This window comes from Vulpes vulpes, chromosome 14 (assembly GCF_048418805.1).
Source record: "Vulpes vulpes isolate BD-2025 chromosome 14, VulVul3, whole genome shotgun sequence".
NCBI lineage: Eukaryota > Metazoa > Chordata > Mammalia > Carnivora > Canidae > Vulpes > Vulpes vulpes.
The window spans coordinates 48,788,684-48,810,002 of NC_132793.1; the positions used below are offsets into that span (position 1 = coordinate 48,788,684).

Consider the following 21,319-nt stretch of genomic DNA (forward strand, 5'->3'; position numbering starts at 1 on the left):
CCAAAGAGAGTCACAAAGTGAGGGGAAAAAATACCTTTGGCAAAATTTTGAAGTAGGTGAACCTTGTCTTAGGTGCTTCTGATTTTACTTCTCGGGAAAGCACTGCTCACCCTCACTTTTGCTTATTCTCCATGATTCTCCTTACGAAGATCTACTCTTTGGAAAAATTCTGATCTAATCAGTGTCTTGTGCAAGAGATGAGTGACTGGTGAAAGGTCATTGTTTCCCTTTCCTTGTGGTATTTGCATTTAACATAGTGGGTAGGGCAAAGTACAATGCTTTATTTTTAATTAAAAGCATTTTTTAAAAATTTTAATTCCAGTAAGGTTAAGAACATACAGTGCTGTATTAGTCTCAGGTGTACAATGCAGTGATTCAGCACTTCCGTACATCACCCAGAGCTCATTATGACAAGTGTTCTCTTCATCCGCATCCCCTATTTCCCCCATCCCCCCTCCCGCTCCCCTCCTGTAACCACCACTTTGTTCCCTAGAGTTAAGAGTGTAGTTTTTCTCTTTTCTTTCTTTGCTCATTTGTTTCTTAAATTCCACGTGAGTGAATATGTCTTTCTCTGACTTATTTCACTTAGTATCATACTCTCTAGGTTCATCTATGTTGTTGGAAATGGCAAGATTTCTTTCTTTATGGCTGAGTAACATCCCACTATATATATGTATGACGTTTTCTTTATCCACTCATCTATTGATGGACACTTGGACTGCTTTCCTAATTTGGCTATTATAAATAATGCTGCAATAAACAGAGGGGTGCATATCTTTTGAATTAGTGTTTTCATATTTTGGGGGTAGATATCCAGCAGTGGAATTCCTGGATCATAAGGTATTTCTGTTTTTAATTTTTTGAGAAATCTCCATATTATTTTCACAGTGGCTTCACCAGTTTCCATTCCCACCAACAGTCACAAGGGTTCCTTTCTTTCCACATCCTCACCAACACCTTATTCTTGTGGTTTTGGTTTTAGCCATTCTGATAGGTGTGAGGTGACATCTCATTGTGATTTTGATTTGCATTTCTCTCCTGATAAGTGATGTTGAGCATCTATCTTTTCTTGTGTCTGTTGGCCATCTGGATGTTGTCTCTGGAGAAAAGTCTATTCATATTTTCTGCCCATTTTTTTAAATGGATTATGTTGGATTTGGGGGTGTTGATATTTATAAGTTCTTTATATATTTTGGTTACTAACCCTTTATCAGATACGTCATTTGCAATTATCTTCTCCCATTCCATAGGGTGCCTTTTGGTTCTGTTGTTTTCAATGCTGAGAAAAAACTTTTTTCCCAATAGTTTATTTTTGCTTTTCTTTCCCTTGCCTCAGGACAACTATCTAGAAAAATGTTGCTATGGCCGATATCAGAGAAATTACTGTTTGTGCTCTCTTCTCAGATTTTATGGTTTCAGGTCTCATATTTAAGTCCTTAATCCGGTTTGAGTTTATTTTTGCATCTGGTGTGAGAAAGTGGTCCCGTTTCTTCTTCTGCATGTTACCATCCAGTTTTCCCAGCACCATTTGTTGGAGAGACTGTCTTTTCTCCATTGAATATTCTTTACTGCTTTGTCATTGACTAATCAACTGTATAATTGTGGGTTTGTTCCTGGGATCTCTATCCTGTTCCATTGATGTGTGTATCTATTTTTGCGCCTGTACCATCCTTTTTCAGTTACTGTAGCTCTGTAGAATACCTTGAGATCTGGGATTGTGATACTTCCAGTTTTGTTCTTCTTTTTCAAGACCTTTGTGGCTATTTGGAGTGTTTTGTGATTCCATACAAATTTTAGGATTATTTGTTCTAGTTCTGTGAAAAATCCTGTTGTTATTTTGGTAAGGACTGCACTAAACCTGTAGATTGCTTTGGGTAGTATGCACATTTTAACATATTTCCAAGTATAACTCTTTAAATAATATGATTTCAGACAGTCAGCTCAAGAGGAGAAGGGCATTGTTTTGGATCTGGTGTGCTGAATCCACCTGAATCATCCCTTTAAAATCACTTTCTTAGTGGGGAGTGTTGAAGAGAGCACTCTGCTCTGTGACAAGTGGCCAGAGGCAAGACTACACAGAGATAGGCCTAATCACGGGCTGTCAGGTGCCAGGGAGCCATGCTTCATAAGTCACTCAGAATGGGTGCTTTTGGAGGGAAAAATATCTCTTTCCTTAGTCCCAGCTCTGTATAATTCTCAGAAAACTTCCTCTAAAGATTTGTGACCTATATAGACTTCGGGCTTATTTATCTGTAAGATAATAAATCTTTGTCTGAGCCACTAAAGTTGTGACCTTTTGTTACAGTGATGATAGAAAACGAATCATCTCTTATTCCCTCTCTCCCTTTTATCATCACTCCCATTTGCCTCTCTTCTCGCCTGGCAAACATCATTTAAGTTTAACAATAATAATGGAAACTTTTAGTCAGTATTTTAACTTAAAATGTGACAGGCATTATAATAAATATGTCACCTGCATTATTATATCTCATTTTCACAATAATACTTGAGCTGGATACTTTTATTTTCCCCAGTTAACAGGTGACCAGACTAAGGCTTGGAAAGGGTGACAGCCCAAGGTCATGTTGCAGTTAAGTAAGTCACATGACTACCTATCACCCGGGAATGCCTTGTCCCTGGGGTCCCAGTAGACATGCCTTGAATGCCTGCAGGCTCTCAGCCCGTGAAGAGCTAAAGCCCATCGCAGGGATTTAGTCACGTACACCTTAATTACATTTCTTTTTGGTAGTTGAGGTGACACAGAAGAAGTCTGAGAATTGTGAATGTTAACTACTTTCTCCCAAAACTTGTCATCAAGGTCTTAATGAAAACAAGTCTCACCTCAGGTTTGCCACAGACCCAAACAGCTCTTAAATGTTCATCAGTATGCTGGGCTAGCACTTCATAAATCCAGAATTTATCAAGTTCTAATGTTAGGTGCTCCAGCCACACCTTATACAGACGGTTCACCTAAGCAGATGTGACCATATTTCGGAGACCAGATTCTGTTACCTTTATTGGTGGCCCAGGCAACCATCAGTCCTCCAAACCAATAGTGGGACACAGGACTTCTTAGATATCTAACTTGAATGCCATGAAGGTTAGTTTTATATGTCAACTGGGCCATGAGGTTCCCAAGGTATTTGGTCAAATATTATTCTGTGTGTTTCTGTGAGGTTGCTTTCATATGAGATTAACATTTAAATGAACATAAATTGGTAGCTTGAGTAGATTCCTTCCATATTCTGGGTGGGCCTCATTCAATTAGTTGAAGGACTGAATGGAAGAAACAGGTTGACTCTCCCCTAAGTAAGAGAAAATTCTTCTTGCCTGACAACCTTTCAAGCTTAGACATCATTTTTCTCCTGCCTTTTGACTAGAGCGGAAGCATCGGCTCTTCCTGTGTTCTGAGCCTGTCAGCCTCCATCCAGACTGGAACTACACTGTGAGTTCTCATGGGTTTCCAACTTGATGACTCACCTTGCAGATCTTGGGACTTGCCAACCTTCACAACTGCATGAGTCAATTTTTTAATTAATTAGGAGAGAGAGACAGAGAGAATCTCACACGTACAGATACATACATCCTGTTAGTTTTGTTTCCCTGGAGAATCCTGACAAATATAGAAGCCTAAGGGTCCAGGGTATGATCCTCTCTAGAATCTTGTATCTTGTGTATTAGTTTCAAAGCAATAAAGGCCCACAAATTGGATGTCTTAAATCAACAGAAATATATTTTCTCATAGTTCTGGAGACTAGAAGTTCAAAATTGAGATGTCAGCGGGGCCATGCTGTCTGTGAGACGCTGGATGGAATCCATCCTTGCCTCTTCTCCTGGTAGCCATCAGTGCTTGGCTTTCCTTGGCTTACAGCTGTGTAACTCCAGTCTCTGCCTCCATCTAACAGCAGCCTACCTGTGTAGGATTCTCTCTCCTTCTTAATAGACACCAGTCATTTTTGGCATTGACCCACCATACTTCAGCATGACTTTATCTTAGGGTTGCTGTGAATATAATCAGCTATTTCCAAATAAGGTCAGTTTCCCAGGGATTTGGGGGTTAAGACTTCAACATGTCTTTTCAGAGGACACACTTCAGCCAATAATACTTGTTCATGCAATATTTCAACCAATCTACATATAATGAAGACCTTTTAATTTCACCAATGAAATCCATTTTCAAAAATTCATCATGCTAATTAAGCCTTTAATTTCACTGAAGAGAATCCATTTTTGATGTGCTAATGATCAGTGTCATGCTAAAAGCGTCAGATGTTGGATATGCGGAGAGCTTTAGGAATAAGCTAGATGGCCACCCACCATGGTGCATTATTACTCAATAGTCTGTTTTTAGAGCTGAAGTTTAAACTAACTGGCATATACACAATATCACGGTTTCTATGCTGAAGAAGTTTAAAGGAAACCCGCATTCTAATACGTTGGCTTTTTTGCCCTATGTCAACTCAACTGTTCATATATTTCTTGATTAAGAAATTAACTCGCAGAAAACATTTCTTGCATTTGGTCAACTTGAGGCTGGTTCTTCCTCTTTTTACCCAGTCTATCAAGGAAGAAAGATTCCTCCCCTTACCCCCTGCTTCTCTTGCTTTTGAGTATGCTCTTAGGGTCTCACTCTTTCCTCCCTAGAACTTCTCAAAGTATATCCCTTCCAAACAAATCCATTGCTCCTTCTGAGAAGAATCCTTGGATTCAATTTATTCTTTCTCTCCATGTGACTATTCTGGATCACTTATACTATAATATTTAACATGAAGAACAGTATGACTATAAAACAGTTACGGCACAGCATGTAACTGCTGATAAAAACTTGGGATATTTAGTTAAAACTCAGTTAACAACTATTAATTTCAGAACAACTATACTGCTCACTTTTAGAAAAGAGGAGGTAAAATGTACGTAAAATAATTTTGGAAAAATCTTTGCTTTTTTATTTAAATGGAATGGTCAGAAATACCTATATTTGAAATAACTTCAGAATGGTTTCTAGCAGCATGTCAAGAGATAGAATTTAAGGGAATTCTAACTATTATTCTTCCACTGAGCAGACGTGCAATTTTGAGCAAACTTCTGTGCTTCGCTTGCTTCCTCTGATGTTGGTAAACGATCTCTCCTTAACTAGTATGAATATGTAGATCCCATAACTATACCTCTATCTGTATCTGCACCGGTATCCATATTTGTTTCCATATGAGAGAGACAATGGGCAAATAGACCCATTTTGTAAACTATTTGCTATTGTTCAAATTATTCCCACCTCATGGCTCCCACAAGTTTTTTCTTTTAGATTCTAAGTGAGCTTCTGTGTGCCTATGACGACAGCCAATGTGCAATGGCCATTTGCCACTCTGGCAGAAATTTCTGTATACCTTGCAAAATAGTCAGATTTAGTCATTGGCCCACCACTCAGAAACTTTGTACTTTCTTTTTTTTAAAAAAAAAGGAAACTTTATTTATTCATGAGAGACACAGAGAGGCAGAGGGAGAAGCAGACTCCATGCAGGAGCCCGATGTGGGACTCGATCCCGGGTCCCCGGGGTCATGTCCTGGGCCAAGGACAGACCCTCAGCCCCTGAGCCAGCAGGTGTCCTGAAACTTTGTACTTTGCAATCCAGTTGCTAGATCCATAGAAGTGGTATCCATCATTCCTGTTGAGTATGGAAAGTTTGAGACCGTGGTAGAAAATCAGATGATGCTCCGGGTTTGCCTGCCGTTAAGAAGCTTTGTGCTTGAAGTGTGGTTGAAAGAATGTGCCTCTACAATCTCTGTGTAGAGGCTGTTCTGTGACAGGAGAAGCAAATTCAAGTGCCATCAGGGGTTAAGGAGCTAACACCTGAGAGTAGCAGACGCGACGGCAGCCGTGGTGAAGTTGGAGACACATAATACTCGTAAAACAGCAGTTGTCTCTCATCTCAGTTGTTGCCAGAAGATTTAAGGGCCCTGAGTTGCCGTTCAACCCAGTATTTTTAAGTGAAGCTAGGAATCTGTGTATTTTGTATGAAATTTACTAGTAATATATTATTGGTTCAATTTCTTTGAAAAATAAAATCCATCTGTGATTTTGGTCGATTTTTTGTAAAAAAAAAAAAAACAAAAAAAAAACACACACACAAAAAAAACAAAAAGCACCAGGTTGTAACTGCTATTCTACACTGATAATGAAAACAAAATACAAAACCCTCCCTGACGGTGCTCTATTCATCCTCTTTGCTTGGCCAAGAAATCTGTTAACAGTTTAACTTAGAATTTCCTAACTGTATTTCAACATAAAATCTGCTTTGTTGAGGAGGGTATATGAGGACATGATATTTATAACTTTTTTTCAGCTGCTCAGTATAACATTTGGAGATAACACTGGAAACTGAGACCCTCTGCATGACCTCGGCTGCCGTGTTTCTGTGAAGTTGTCCTTTCCTTGATAAATTAAGACAGCCTCCATTCCTCTGTGAAACTCTGAATTAGTGGTTCCAGTAGCTTTTAAAATAGCATTCTTAATATCTGTTTTCAGTGGAGAGAAGAACTAGCACTTCTTCCTAACTTTCTCTCCCGAACTTTGGAAGATGAGGACCAAGGACTCAGGGTGGGGGGAATAGAAAGTGACTACTTAACAGGTACAGGCTTTCTTTTTAGAGTGATAAAAATGTTCTGGAATTAGATAGTGGCGATGCTTACACAACCTTGTGAAAGTACTAGAAGTCGCGGAATTATGCATTTGAAAGGGATAAAATGGTGAATTTTGTTACGTGCACTTTGCCTCAATTGAAAGAAAAATGCCATCCCCACAGGGCCAAGATGCATATTTGCCAATAGGGGGGACACGCAGTATGAGGTCAGGGTGACTTGTTTTGTTTTGTTTTGTTTTGTTTTCTGAATAGATGGCTCCATTTTTCAAGCTCTTCTGATGTGATTCTCAACCTCCCTAATATGTAACCTAAAGTTTCCTTGATGTGATTCATTTATTTATGAGTTTATTTATTTTAAATAATTGTTATACCCGCTACAGGGCTTGAATTCACAACCCAGGATCAGGGGTCTCATGCTCTTCCAACGCAGCCCGCCAGGCGCCCCTCCTTGCTGATATTTAAATATTTCTCCTCTCTGTCTATACGCACTCTGGCCTGAATTATGAAGCCCCTCCTCCCCCAAAATGCACATATTGAAACCTTAACCTCTAATGTGACTACAATTGGAGACAGGGTTTTTAGGTGGTTATTTAAGGTTAAAAGAGGTCATAAATGTTAGGTTCCTGATCCAGTAGAATCGGTGACCTCATTCATCTCCTCTTTCTCCCTCTTTCCCTCTGTGCGGGCACAGCAAGAAGCAGCCATCTGGAGGCCAGGAGGAGGCTTCTCACCAGAACTGGACCATGCTGGCCCTCTAACCTCAGACTTTCAGACTCCAAACTGTGAGGAAATGAATTTCTGTTGCTTAAGCCACCCAACGTAGGACATTGCTATGGCAGCCCGCCGCGCTCTTTCTAGCAACTCCTAGCTGAGCGTCCATAGAGAACCCACAAGAGAGCTCTATATTTCAAGGCAATGGAGTGCATCCAAAGTTGGCTGGGAGTGGCTGTGTATCCCCACAGTGCTTTTCAGCGTTAGCTTTTATGCACTGTTGAACAGAACTTATGGTTTTGGCTGCGCCACATGTATTCACAATCTTTTCTAAAAGACAGTTATGATCAGAACCGCGCATCGAATGACCTGGGAGTAAATCTGGGAAATGACGGAGGGTCTAAGTGTGCTTTGTATTTTCAGGGCTTCATACCCATGTAGTCTCTGTGGAATTTCTATGCTATTAAATCAGCTTCATCAATACCAGTTGGGAACATTGGAGGGAGATACGAACTCTAGTACAAAATAGCCATTGTTTTGCAAGGTCAGTAGTAGGCTAAGCCCTAACTGTTCACTGCTTGCAAGTCTCTTCCTTATCATTTCCATCTGTCCCGGTGGCAGTGCAGCGCTCTGGCCGGTGTCACGGGCTGCTGCTTGCAACACTGGGCGGAGCTAATCCCTCCCTAGGATGTGGTCCAGCTCCCAGTGTTACATGCTGCCATCCACATGCCAGGGTCAAGTGTAGTGTTGCCCATTCCCTGCCCATTTAGCCGCTGAAGAGCTACAACCCAGTGTGGATTTTCAGCGCTAAGGAGCATGGATGACAGCAAGGACATGTTTATTCATGTTATTCACCATATTCCGTATGGGTGAGCCAAACAGGGGGATTGCCAAACATTAACCACGGCCACATTCTTCTGTAGTGTAAATTGTGCTGTCGGCACATGGCACCATTTTTCCCCCAAATCTATATGTTGCTGAAGACTTTTAATTGTTGCTGTTGCATCAGCCTCTCTAGATCTTAGAGCTGCTTCTCCTATCCTGGAGTGTGAAGAAGAGAACACTTTAGAAAACTCCAGTGGTCCTTCACACCCCTGGGGTGGAACATGCTCTCTGTCCCTTCACAATGAAGGAGGTACCTCTACCAACGTGTCTTTCAAGACTGTTTCCCTTGGAGATATAATAACTGACTCTTAAAGCTCTGCATAAAATGTCCCTTCACTAGCTTCCCTTTTGAGCACTCAAGATAGCTGCGTGAAATTATTCTTTGCCCAGACTAGACTTTCTAAAGTGTATGATTTATATATACTGTGATATATGTTGAAAGAGCTCCTACTTAGTAATATTATATGAATAAAATGGATAGCCTCATTTTAAATTTTATTTTTAATTTGAATTTTGGTAGATATTATCTTCCCATGATTCTAATATCAATGTGAAGGAGTACACCTTGAATGTTCTTGCTCTCATTGCTTCCTTTCCCCAGTAACCCATGACTACTCTTGGAGACAACCATTTGAACTCATTTCTTTATATTCTAGATTAGTGTTTCTCAAACTTTTTTCATCAATTCACTAAGGAGCCTTTGAAGACATTTTTTCCTCTGATTATCTCCCCGTCATTTAAATTTTAATATGCAGATATAGTGTATATGTTTTTGTACCATCTAACTGTACTTTTTGTATAAAAAGATTAAGATTCCTCCCACCCAAGAACTCATTTTTGCCCCCTTCGGGGTGATATCCTCCCATGGAGAATGCATGTTCTATATGTGTTTTATGCATATACAAGTAAATATAAGTGCATTTTATTTTCCTCCTTTTACACAAATGGTAGCACTCCATACAACCTTCTCTAATCTTTGCTTTTTAACCCATTAATATCTGGGACGCCTAGGTGGCTCAGTGGTGGAGCGTCTGCCTTCTGCTCAGGGCATGATCCTGGGATCGAGTCCTGCATCGGGCTCCCCACAGGGAGACTGCTTCTCCCTCTGCCTGTGTCTCTGCCTCTGTGTGTGTGTGTGTGTGTGTCTCATGAAGAAATAAAATCTTTAAAAAAAAAAGATTTAACCCATTAATATGGCCATATTTCCATAACATTGTATTAAAAGTATCCCCAGTGTTTTTAATGAGTACATAGTTTTTAACTTTATAAATTTAAATAAATTTACTTAACCAGGATCCCAATGATGAATGTTTAGGTTATAGCCAGTCTTTACTGCTTATAAAACATATTATAACGAATAGAGTGTACATGTCAAATATCGATGTCTGTGGTGGACTAAGCTGCCATGATTTCTCTGACGATCCTCCTTCAAAAGTTGTGATCTATGTCCCGTACCATTGAATCTTGGTGAACAACATGACTACTTGACCAATAGAATATAGTAGAGATGATGAGCCATTTTCCAAGCTCAGACCTCAAGAGACTCCCTATATCCTGGAATACTGGCTGTTGGAGCAGGCTGCCATGGCGTGAGGAAACCCAAACAGACTCATGGAGTGTTCCATATATGGGGAACAACCGAGGAGCCAGGTGATAGTCCCAACTGAGCTTCCAGCTAAAAGCTGGCAGTATGTATGATCCACCTTGGATAGGAACAACAGATTACTGGAATAAGGTCTTTATCGTTTTCAACTGTTCATCACCAACTGCTGCTCATTATGATTGCTTCTTGATATACTCACTTTGCCTTGATTCAGTGGGACTGCACTCATAGTCTCTCCCTTCTCTACCATTTCTCAGACTTATTGTCTCATTCTCCTAGCCTCAGATTCTAAAGGTTAGTTTCTTAAGGCTTATTCCTAGGCCGCCTTTTTTTCTTACTCATAATCTCTCTAGGGATCCCTGGGTGGCGCAGCGGTTTGGCGCCTGCCTTTGGCCCAGGGCGCGATCCTGGAGACCCGGGATCGAATCCCACATCGGGCTCCCAGTGCATGGAGCCTGCTTCTCCCTCTGCCTGTGTCTCTGCCTCTCTCTCTCTCTCTGTAACTATCATAAATAAATAAAAAAAAAAAAAAACAAACAAACAAACTCATCTATTCCCAAGTCTTCAACCATCTGGAAAGAGACAATTTCCAAATGTACACCTCCAGCGTGGACCTCTTTTCTGACTTCCAAGCCTGGGTACCCTAGCACCCAACTGCCTACTTCAGTGATGCCTTTTCTGGGTATCTCCTTCAGCATATAAAAAACTGAGCTCAATCTATTTTTCTTCTAGTGTAGTTGACCTCAATGAATGACATGAACACCAAAGAGAGATCAGGAGATCGTTCTCTCTCATTCACTCTCTAACCTAATAACCAAATCACCTTGATTTTAACTCTTACCCTTTCTTATGGTTTTCAACATTATCAATTTCTGCTACCATCACCCTACACCTAACTGCCACCAGTTTCACCTGGATATTACCACAGCTTTTTAATTGGTCTGTTAAGGGCCATTCTTGCCTCTTTTGACTCTATTTCCACGCAGAAGCCAATGTGATCTTTTATAATTGCAAATAAGATGATATCATCCCTAGACTAAAAACTTTCAATTGCTCTTAGAATCAATATCAAAGTATTAAGTCTGTCTTCTCTTGCCCCAAATAACCTCTTGATTACCTTAGCAAGCCTACTTTGCTTTCACCTCCCTCTTTGTTGGAGAAGATGAGCTACACTGGTGGTCTCTTGATTTTTACTGTCTTCCTTGTTTACTTGTCACAATTACAAACAATTATGCAATGGGTTGTTTTATGTCCGTCGTCTTTAACAGATTGTAAGCCCTGTTTGTCATGTTAGACTAGAGTCTGAGAAAACCTAATGAAAAGCATTTCATGTTGTACTCTGTAGCAATGTAGCAGTTCCTGTTCTGAAAGGTCTGAAATCTAATCATAAATGCCATTTATGTTATGGCTCTTTCCGTTATCAAATGTGATGCAATGTAACTGGTATAAGGGAGATTGGTAGAAGCTACCATGGGCACAGAAGAGAATGGAGCCTCCCTAGCCCTGGGGAAATCAAAGACTTCACTGAGATGACGCTTGTCTTGAGAATTCTAGGTCTGTGGCTAGTTTCTCCTTGTGCTAGCACTCCCTTCATTCCCCCTTGTGTATCAGGTGGCTACCAGCGGCACTGCCACCTTTCTGACCCAAGCTTCCTGTACCGTAACCTGGAGGCAAACATCTCTGCAGCCACCCTGGTTGAGCCATGCAGAGGTTAAAGAGGGAACACTGCACATTTGGCTGTTTCAAAAGCAGAACCCAAAGCCCATGGCAGTTGCCGCAGGAGTACTTCCTGGTCTTTGTACCTAAAGCTTTGGGATCTTAGGGTGCCTTTGACATTTCCTGCACCCAGAGCGGTACCCTTTATGTGTTCTAGACTGTGGTTTTCTCCCTTATTCTTTTCCTACCCATTTTCTTCAAGGATTCCTCATCATTTGGTGTTTTTTCTTTGTTTTGAGGATTTTAAGATTCTTTTCTGTCACATTTAGGGATTTAGGGCAGAAGTGCATTCTCAGAGCACCATCTTGATCCAATGTCTGGAGCATTCATTGTTGACATTTTTTATATGCAGTGAACCATAAAATTATGCACAAGCATGTTACAAATGTCTCTCAAGTGTTTCGGAAAGGTTTTTTTTTTCTTTCCTTTAAATCTTTACATTGGTATAATGCTTCTGAATACATAAGGCATTTCATTTGAATTATCCTATTCCTTCCTAACAACAATTTTTCACTTTGTTTTTTTTAAATGATGTCTATTGTATGTTGGGTGATGAATACGAAATATAGTTTAAAATAGAGAATATTGGGTAGCCCGGGTGGCTTGGTGGTTTAGCGCCGCCTTCAGCCCAGGGCCTGACCCTGGAGACCTGGGATCGAGTCCTATGTCGGGCTCCCTGCATGGAGCCTGCTTCTCCCTCTGCCTGTGTCTCTGCCTCTCTCTCTTTCTGTGTCTCTCACGAATGGGTAAATACAATCTTAAAAAAAATAATAAAATAGAGAATATCAACCTTATTGGATATTGCCCTTGAAAATAGGCAAAATGTTTTTTTCCTCTGTATACAGACTGGAACCTGAATTTAGCACAGATTGAAGGAGGGAAAGGCTGGAGTCTGGGTGGCTAGCTAGGCTATTATGCTGTAATCTGAGGACTCTCTGATGAGACCCATGATTAATGTGCAAATAGAATGGACAAGGAGGTCTAAATGAAAGAAATATCTCAAGGAAACACATGATAGGTCCCGGTGAAAAGTTGGATATAAGTGATAAGAAGAGGCCATCAAAGGGGATGCCAAGGTTTTTGGTGTAGTCTAACGAAGACAATGGCATCATTGGGGAGACAGAGAACCCAAAGGGAGTGTCCTCCTACCTTGCAAGTACACACACAGTCACACCAGGGCCTTGAAATAGTTGCTTTAAGCCTTGAGTTTAGTGGTAGGTGATTTCATCTTAGACCCCATCCAAGAAAGTTTATTCCTGGAAGTCCTAGAAGGATTTCATTACAACATCATTTTTCACTTACAACATGATTATGCAACTTGCATGTAATAGGAGAGTCAAAAGTAAGGCTCCAGAGTATTGGCCCGCCCTGTAAATTAGCCCAAAGCCCTGAAATCTGAAAGAAATTTTGGTGAGCCAACAGAGCCAAATTGATGAGAAGTAAGAACACTAATAAAAATGTTTCACATGATACTGAATTAGTTTAGGTTTATGTTCACTGCCCTAAGAAACATTACGAGGCAACTGTTAGTAGTCGGATGACCTGATTAAAAAATACTGGGCAGATAAAGTTGCCTGTGGGGTGGTAGATATTTTTGGACTTCTCAGCAAGATTCCTGGAACCATTCTGTTTTCAGCATGGCCGGGCTTGACCTCCTCTTGCAGTCCTTGGAAAAATAAATACCAACCGGTATGGTGGGGTGGGAGGGGAGAGAGCCAGCAGGGGGAAAGGCTGTGCCTGGCTCTGGATCCCTAGCAGGTCTGTGAGCCCATTAGCGTTGCCCTTTTAAGCCCCGTCCTCCTCGCTTCGTTCCCCTGGCCTCTAAGGAGCTCCAGTTTCCTAATTTATACTAAACAGCAAGAGGAGATGCTGTGGGATACAGCTGCCTGGCACATTCTCATCTCTGACTCAAATATGCCTTTTTTCCTTGGCAAAAATTTTCATTCTGAAAGCAGTTTCTCCTGTCTAAACTTGTTATCATTTCCCTTTCTATGGATAGCTCTTAAGCTGCAACGTTGCAGTTGTGCCTAAGATTTTCTTTGGCTAGCCGGAACTTAGTGTCCACCTAGCGCTACAGAGTCTCTCTCTCTGTCTGTCTGTCTCTCTCTCTCTCTCTCTTTTTTTTTTTTTTTTTTGGTAACTACCAGCTAAAGATTAAAATCTTTGCTCAAAATGACTCCTCTTTAGATAAATAAGGGCTTTCTGGTGGGCGAGAGATAAGGGAGCATGCTATGTAAGCTGTAATCCAAAGTATTCAAAAATGACCTCCTTTACCCATCTTTTTCCAGCTCCAAGAATTCACATTTTGTGTCGGCTCATGTCATCAGAGGCATGGGGGTGGCAGGATCGACTCCCCCTTCCTCCTCCCCCAGAGCTGCGGAGTAGGAGATAGAACTTAGTTTTTCCTGACTTGGTCATTTATTCTTCAGGACCAGGTCTTCAGCTGCTCATCTGTGTGTACCCTTCTACTTTGTTGAAGGCCTCTTGGTGGGAAAGGGGAATGAAGCTGGAGGTTTTTGTAAAAATCATTGTGACATAAAAATGTTCCGTGTTCTCTTGTTGGTGCTGGATGCTCTTAGAAATACACATCGTGAGCATAAAGATGGGGAGGGAGGGCATTTGGCAGTGACTGTAGGGGAAGCCTGGCTACCTGACCAGAAGGAGTTCTAATCTTTTCACTGTCTTTGGTCTTGGTTAAGTAATTTAGTGTCTTTGAGATCCATTTTCCAGGTGTGTAATATGGATGATTCAGAAAGTAAAATTTCCAAGCCCCCGTTAACTCCTGAAGTCTTAAGAACTTGGCTAAAGCTTTTTATCCAGAGACCCTTCGTGAGTGTTACCCTGCTCCTCGCAGACAAAAGCTGGACCGGGGGCTCTCAGGACGTACAGAAGGGGACTAAACCAGGCAATCTGGACTTGTCTGGAAAGACCTGGGCCACGGAAAACCCAGATCATGCAGGTAGGGAGGTAAAAAGGAAGAAAATTGAGAGAACCTCACTCTGCAGGGATGGGTTGTGGGTGGAGGGTACAGAAACAGGGACGGTGCTGGACTCCGGGTCCGTGACTCTTAAACTTTAGCATGATCAGACTCACCTGGAAAGCCATTAAAACACAGATTGCTGGTCCCACCTCCAGAGCTTCTGACTCAGTAGGTCTGCTGTCATACCTGAAGATAGGATTCCTAACAAGTGATGCCAGTGCTGCTCTTTCTGGGGACCTCTCTTGAGAGCCGTTGCTCCAAGTCATTTTCTCATTTTTAGGTGTTGCAGCCTGGGAAGTGAGTGTTTTTAAAATGTTGTAAAGTAGATTGAAATAGTAGAGGACCACACGGATCATTTTTGTCCCGTCCTTTGCATTTGGTTCCAGGCTTGGTATTGGAAGGGGCTGCACTTGGGGCGGTGGCTATGGTCACTTTGTACTGCTAGTTCTGTGCTACGGGAAGGTGGGCAGCTACTCATGTCCTCTCTGGTGCCTTCCGGGGGACAATGAAAAACAGCACATGCATTCATTTGTTTTTCCATTCAATACATATCTTGTCGAGTTATTACTACATTTTACTTACTTTTCTAGAACCTGGGGACCTGATGATGAACACGATAGTAAAAAATCTGTCCCTTCATGGAGTTTATCTTTCAGAGTGTAGTGAAGAGAGCTCATCTCAAGGAACTGCTTTTGCCCCAAGAAAGACAGTTTAGTGATCAGATACTGTTAATGCTCCCCTGCCTCACACCCCGCACCCTAACACACAGCAAAGATAGAATAATGTCCGATCCACACACTCCAGAGACTTAAGGCTTCTTGGGTTGGTTAGACCAAATCATATGAAGCTACTAGAGTTTGGCCCAGGGAGGATTAAGTATCTGCTCAATTGTTCCCAAACTGCTAAATATTGTGATACTAATTTTAAGGTGCTAGTTCAGAGAGGGAGGACCATACTGGAGGCCGAAGAACCAACATTGTGCTCTCGGTTGGGATTCCACGCTCTTGTCTATAGCGCATGCTACTTGTGCTTATGGGGAAGCCAGGACCACACAGCTTTGCACTCCGTGGCCCCGGGGCCTAGCCAAGTTCCTGCCCAGAGAAACTTCTGGGTGTAGTGACCTCTGTGACCTGCAATGCAGGGCTGACCAGCAGTCATTTGCATCTAAAGACTCCCAGGCTTACTCTTGGCAATCTCAACCCTGCTTTCCAGGAAAAGGTGCAGGCCAGCTCCCATCTGGAAATCCAGCACATGCTCTTTGGATTCTGCGGAAATTTCCTATTGCATCTGTGTTTTATCATCATGCAGCAAAATTCAACTAGCCTGTGTCTATAAATAGACAAATCTGAAGTCAAATTACAAAGAGACTACACTGAAACATACAGAAACAAAAGCAACGAGATTGAGATATCGAAGCTGGTATCAAACTTACAACAACCTAGCCGTAGACGAGACCTGTATGTTCAAAGCAGGAATAGTCAGCAGCCAACCAGTCCAAACACTAGATCTTCTTCTTTTTCTTCCTTTTTTTTTTTTTTTTTGTCTTTTCAGCAACATCTTTTGAGCTACAAATAATTTACTTTCACCTTTCTTTCCCCCTCCATGCTGCCTTTGGTGTTCATTTTAGCCTGATTTTACCTGCATAAAAGCACCACTGGGGGAGGAGGACGGTTTGTCCTGCGCTCGGTACCCCTAGGGATGGCCTTGTGTGCGGGCTCGGGGCGGCCTGTGGCCAAGGTGTTGGCTTCTGCAGTATTAGTGAAGTCAGCCTCCTCCAGGAGTGTCCTCAAATCCCCTGAAGGTTCTTAGATGTTGCAGTTTGCAGTCAGCTATTTACATTAGCAAAAACTGTCTTACAAACAGGCCCTGGCGGCCTGTCAGTCAGGGCCCTGCTGGCTTCACTTCAGAGGAGGAATCTAAAGTGTGAGTTAAATGAGCCCAGCAGGCATTTAACCTCTGGGTCTGGAAAAATCCTGACTCACGGGTTGGTTTGGGAGGTGGGGAGGGAGACCCTTTGGTTAAGAAGCTCGAAGCCCCTCGAGCCGAAGGTCTACAGCTCCTGGGAGGAGCCCCTGAGTGCCAGCCACTGTGCTGTCACCCTGGGGCTGCTGCCCGCAGAGCCAGGCTTGTTCCCGTCACGCACGTGGGGCCGGGCTGCAGGGAGGTCCTCCTGACCCAGGTGCAGGGTCCCAGCACCATGAGGGGGGCCGGGTGGATGCGCTGAGCCCCCCCCGGGGCCTTCTCATCCTAAGGCCACGTGGCGCCGAGGAGGTGGACGCCCCACAGGCACGTCACTTGGGGAAGATGCTTCCCAGAACGACGGAGGAGCCAATGTGAAAGCCACTGCTCACGCACCGATTGGGCAGCTCCGCTTACTAACGTCCGTCCGTCCGTCTGTCCGAGAGGCCTGCGCTCGCTCGTCCCCACAGGGTGTCGGTTAGACCAGTTTTCATTTGTGTTCATGGAATAACTGCAGTGAGCTGGACGGCCGGCAGCAGGGCGTGGGGGCAGCAGCCGTTGTGGACTGTGGAGCACAGCGAGTGGCCGAGCAGGAGGAGGCGACCTGGTGGGGACGGTCACTGGTGGCGGCCGGAGGGAGGCAGCAGGTGACGGGCATCGGCTGTGCAGTGCGGCTCCTGCATCGCTAACTTCTACCCCTGAGCCCAAGAACACAGCGTGCGTTCATTGAATTGAATGAAATAAAATGTTGTAAAAGAAGAAGGCGCGTCCGGGAGAGGCCGACAAGGCCCCCGCCGCTGCTGAAGCAGGCCGGCGGCCGAAGCAAGTGGTGTGGTCGCACCTACGCCGCAATCCGAGCACAGTGCGAGCACAGTGCCGCCTGCTTTCTCCGCATCTCTCCGGGTGCGGAAAGTTCCGGAAGGCTGCAGGGAGAGGCACGGGAGTGGGTGCTTGTGGGAAGGGGTGCGAGGGCGGCTCCTTACCCTGGTTGCTGGTGGCTGGTCCTGGCCTCTCTGCAAAGGGCTGGTGGCCACGCTTGCTCTTTCTCGTCTGCTGCTCCCCGTGTTCAGGTGCCACTGACGCGACTGGACAGATTGACGGGCGGACAGACGGATGGTTCCCTGGAGATCAGGAGTATTTCCTGAACGTTAGCGCAGCTCGGGGAGCCCCCGAGGGAATCTGGAGGCCGAAGGTGATGGGGGCACAAGGGCCCCGAGATCTCCTGGGGTCACCTGTGTGGAGCAACTGAACCTGGGAAGGCTGCAGGGCTGCAGCTGGGCCTCCAGAGGCCCTCAAGGCAGTGCACCTGCCACCTGAGCCTTGGGCCGCACAACGCTCCGTGCCTCCCATGTCCCCCCCGTGTCACCCTCCATGTCGCCCGTGTCTCCCCATGTCCCCCGTGTCTCCCCTCCTTGTCCCCCCGTGTCCCCCCATGTCCCCCTCCATGTCCCCATGTGTCCTCCCATGTCCCCCTCTGTCTCCCCTTGTGTCCCCCCTCTGTGTCCCCCTTCGTGTCCCCCATCCATGTCCCTGCCCCGTGTCCCCCTCCGTGTCCCCCATCCATGTCCCTGCCCCGTGTCCCCACCCCATGTCCCCGCCCCCATGTCCCCCTCTGTGTTCCCGCTCGCCCTGAGCCGCAAGGCTGCTGCGCCCCTCAGGTGGACGCCCCGGGACGATTCTTCCCAGACCGTGGGCCAGCGCCCCTCTGTGGGTCACACGCATCCCCGTCGCGGGCAGCGCCCCTGTATTGGAGCTGTCCTCCCTTGTCTGTGCCTTGGGTGGCTGGGCAGGCGGGGTTCCGTCTTGGATCCTCCGCTGAGAAGGAAGAGGGGGAACAACCCTCCTCGGCTGTTGGCCTCTGTGGCTCCCGGGGCAGCGAGACGTCGAGCCAGGCCGTGTCCTGCATGGTTTCCCCGAGGGCCCGGGGACGGAGGACATGGACTGGGCTGTCCCGCGTCCTGGGGCCTCAGCAAAGCAGCAGCCTCAGTCGCCAAACCAGAAGGAGCATCTGGGGCTGAACCCTGGGCACAGCGAGCGGCTCCACGGCCAGGCCAGACGCGGACACCGCAGGCTCACGAGGCTCTATCCGCCAAGTCGGGGCCACTCTGCCCCATGGCATGCGGGCCTGGGTGCTCGCCCGGCTTTAAGAACAAAAAAACCTTTGTTAAGGGCAGCCCTGGTGGTGCAGTGGTTTAGCGCCGCCTGCAGCCCAGGGTGTGACCCTGGAGACCCAGGATCAAGTCCCACATCAGGCTCCCTGCATGGAGCCTGCTTCTCCCTCTGCCTGTGTCTCTGCCTCTCTCTCTCTCTCTCTGTGTTTCTCATGAATAAATAAATAAATAAATCTTAAAAAAAAAAAAAAAAAGAACTGGAACCTTGTTTTTAAAAAAAAAACCTTTGTCAAAAAAATATTGCAAAAAAAAAGGTTACTGTTTTCAAAGGAAGGAAGAGTAATAGTAACCAGGATAATAGTAACTAACCTAAGTGCTGGTTTCTGTTAAAGACCTTTTTTAAAACTGACTAACGGATGGCACTTCTTAGGGTGGCTTTAGGGGTGCGGGGAAGGCCCGACGACCTTCAGCGCCCCCTGCAACCTCGACGTCTTGTGACCACGAGGTACGTTCACCGTGACGACGAAGCAAGCTCGATCCGTTGTTCTGAAGTCCACAGTGTCCTTGGGCCCCCTGTGTGCTGGCCTTTCTAAGGCCCTCAAGCCCCAAGGAAGGACAGGGGGGCTGTCCTGGGACCGCCAGGTGGGGATCCGGGGGGCCAGGCACGGCCAGGGAGGGATTAGCTCCAGGGCACACAGGAGCGGACAGCTGGCACCGATGTTGGAGCCTGCGTCCTATCGGTCTGTCCTGTCGGGCCCTGCAGGGACAGGGCACCCGCCGCCCCAGGGAGCATCGTGCTGCAAGGAGGACTTTCCTGGGGCATCGGGATGGGGGGGTGTCCGAAGGGGGGACATCCAACTCTCGGGGTCGCCCCGGGTCATGATCACAGGGTGGTGAGATGGAACCGAGCTGGAGCCGCTGGGGATTCTCTCCCCTTGTGCCCCCTCCCTCGCTCCCCGAGGGAGAAGCACCTGCTAAGTCACCGGCCCAGTAAATCCGCCCCTGCAGCGTCCAGCACGAAGGCCTCCCGTGGGTCCTGCGTCCAGAGGCCAGTGGCCAGGCTCGGGGAAGGCACTTCCTTAGTGTCTTGTGATGTGCACGGAGGTGGATCCGAGCTCCCAGGGACAGGCACGAAGCCAGGGCCGCAAGGCTGAGCCCCCTGGGGGAGCTGCTGTCGCTGAGGGGGAGCCAACACGTGTGAGGGAGGGAAGTGGCACCACCTCGGCTCCCTCCCTCCCTCCCTCCCTCCCTCCCTCCCCCCCACTGCCACTGGGAGAAGGAACCTGACGCACCCCCCCTTCCTGTCCCGGGGCTGCTCCTCCCAGTGGAAGCACCTGAGTAGGCGGCCTGATTCTGCGGGGGCAGTCCTTAGGAGACAGCTTTAGGCAGTCCTAGGAGACGCGGGGCATGCAGTCCGCATTGCCAACATTGGGGGGGGGGCTGAAAGGACGGGTGTCAGGGCCTTGACGCTGGCCCATGACCTGCACCGACAGCAGCAACTGTTCAGGCCAGAGCAGAGGGAATCGAGGGGGTTTCCTCCCTGACCCATGGATGTTGGAGTACGAGGCACAGGCGACAGCACGGGAACGCAGAAGTGCAGGCCTGGCAACCTCAGCAGCTCTGGGAGCGCAGGCGGCAGCAGGTGCACGACAAGAACAGGCTGCTGGGCGGCAGGGGGTGGAGGGGGTGGGGGGGTGGCCTCACGCGAGAGCCGCAGGGTGTCCTGGGGCTTGGGCAGCGAGGGAGCAGCAGGTGGGTGGGCCGCCCAGGGAGGCAGAGAGCGGGCCTGGAGCTGCACCAGCGCCCGGACAGCGACCAAACCAACGTCCCCCCGTGTGAGCCGGAATCCGCACCGGGTTGTGTTGGTCCCACGAGGGGAACTTGTGTTTGTGGCAAACGAGGAGATGGTGGAGAAGGGTTCCCAAGCCAGCGGCCCCCAGGGAGGTTTTGGGTAGGGTTAGGGTGAGCGGCCAGGGAGGCCCGCCGTCCCGCGGAGAGGCGGCCGGAGGGTCTCGCGGGGCCTGTGCAAACCCTGCATGTCCTGCGAATGAGGCCGAGGCTGCTCCTGGGGCACAGGCGTTGGTAAGGGTCACTGTGGGCGACTCCCTAGGTCACTGGGGCCAACATCACAATGACGCCCTCCCCACCCACTTGAGGCGCAGCAATTCCCAAGTGTGCACTCTTACCGTCTCTGTCTTACGCACCTGACTCCTTATGCTTCCGGTGGTAAATGCCTTTGCTCAAGGCCCCGCACCTGGCGGTCAGCGCGCCCTGTTCCGGAAACGCCGAAGCCCCCATTCCTGCTGTCACATCTGCTGCTTCTCAGGGCGCCGCTCTGGGCCTGGTGGGACAAAGCCCTCAGTTCCTGGGGAAGGAGAGGGGAAAACCGAGATTTAGGAAATGGTCAGCAATGTTGCATATTCAGGACGGGACAGGAAAGGACGGCAGTGGAAGTTAGGGCCCTGGCCACGGGACCGAATGGAATAGTCACCAAACCGTGGGGAGAAGAACAGACCCCAAAGTTACTTGAGACCAACCAGGGCAGCGAGGGTTCGGGGCAGGTGAGAGCGGAAGGACGGAGGAGAGGAGAAGCTCATGTTCATCCTGAGGTCTCAGAGTAGGGGGGAAGGTGCTGCTGCCTTGAAGAAGTGAGTGGCTGGGAAGCACGTCACCTGGGCAAGGGACATGGTGCTCTGGAGACATGAGGGCAACGTGG

General features: G+C 46.6%; 1 long non-coding RNA gene across 2 annotated transcripts in view; it reads left to right on the plus strand.

Moving 5' to 3' along the window:
• Window positions 1-21,319, plus strand: part of LOC112915596 (uncharacterized) — a 120,819-nt gene that overhangs the window by 71,612 nt on the left and 27,888 nt on the right. The window contains exon 1 of one of the 2 annotated variants that reach the window (XR_003234112.2): window positions 20,110-20,245. The exons of the other annotated variant lie outside the window; for it this stretch is intronic. This is a non-coding gene — a long non-coding RNA (uncharacterized lncRNA). Of the gene's footprint in view, window positions 1-20,109; window positions 20,246-21,319 lie in introns of those variants that run through there. 2 annotated transcript variants of the gene reach the window in all.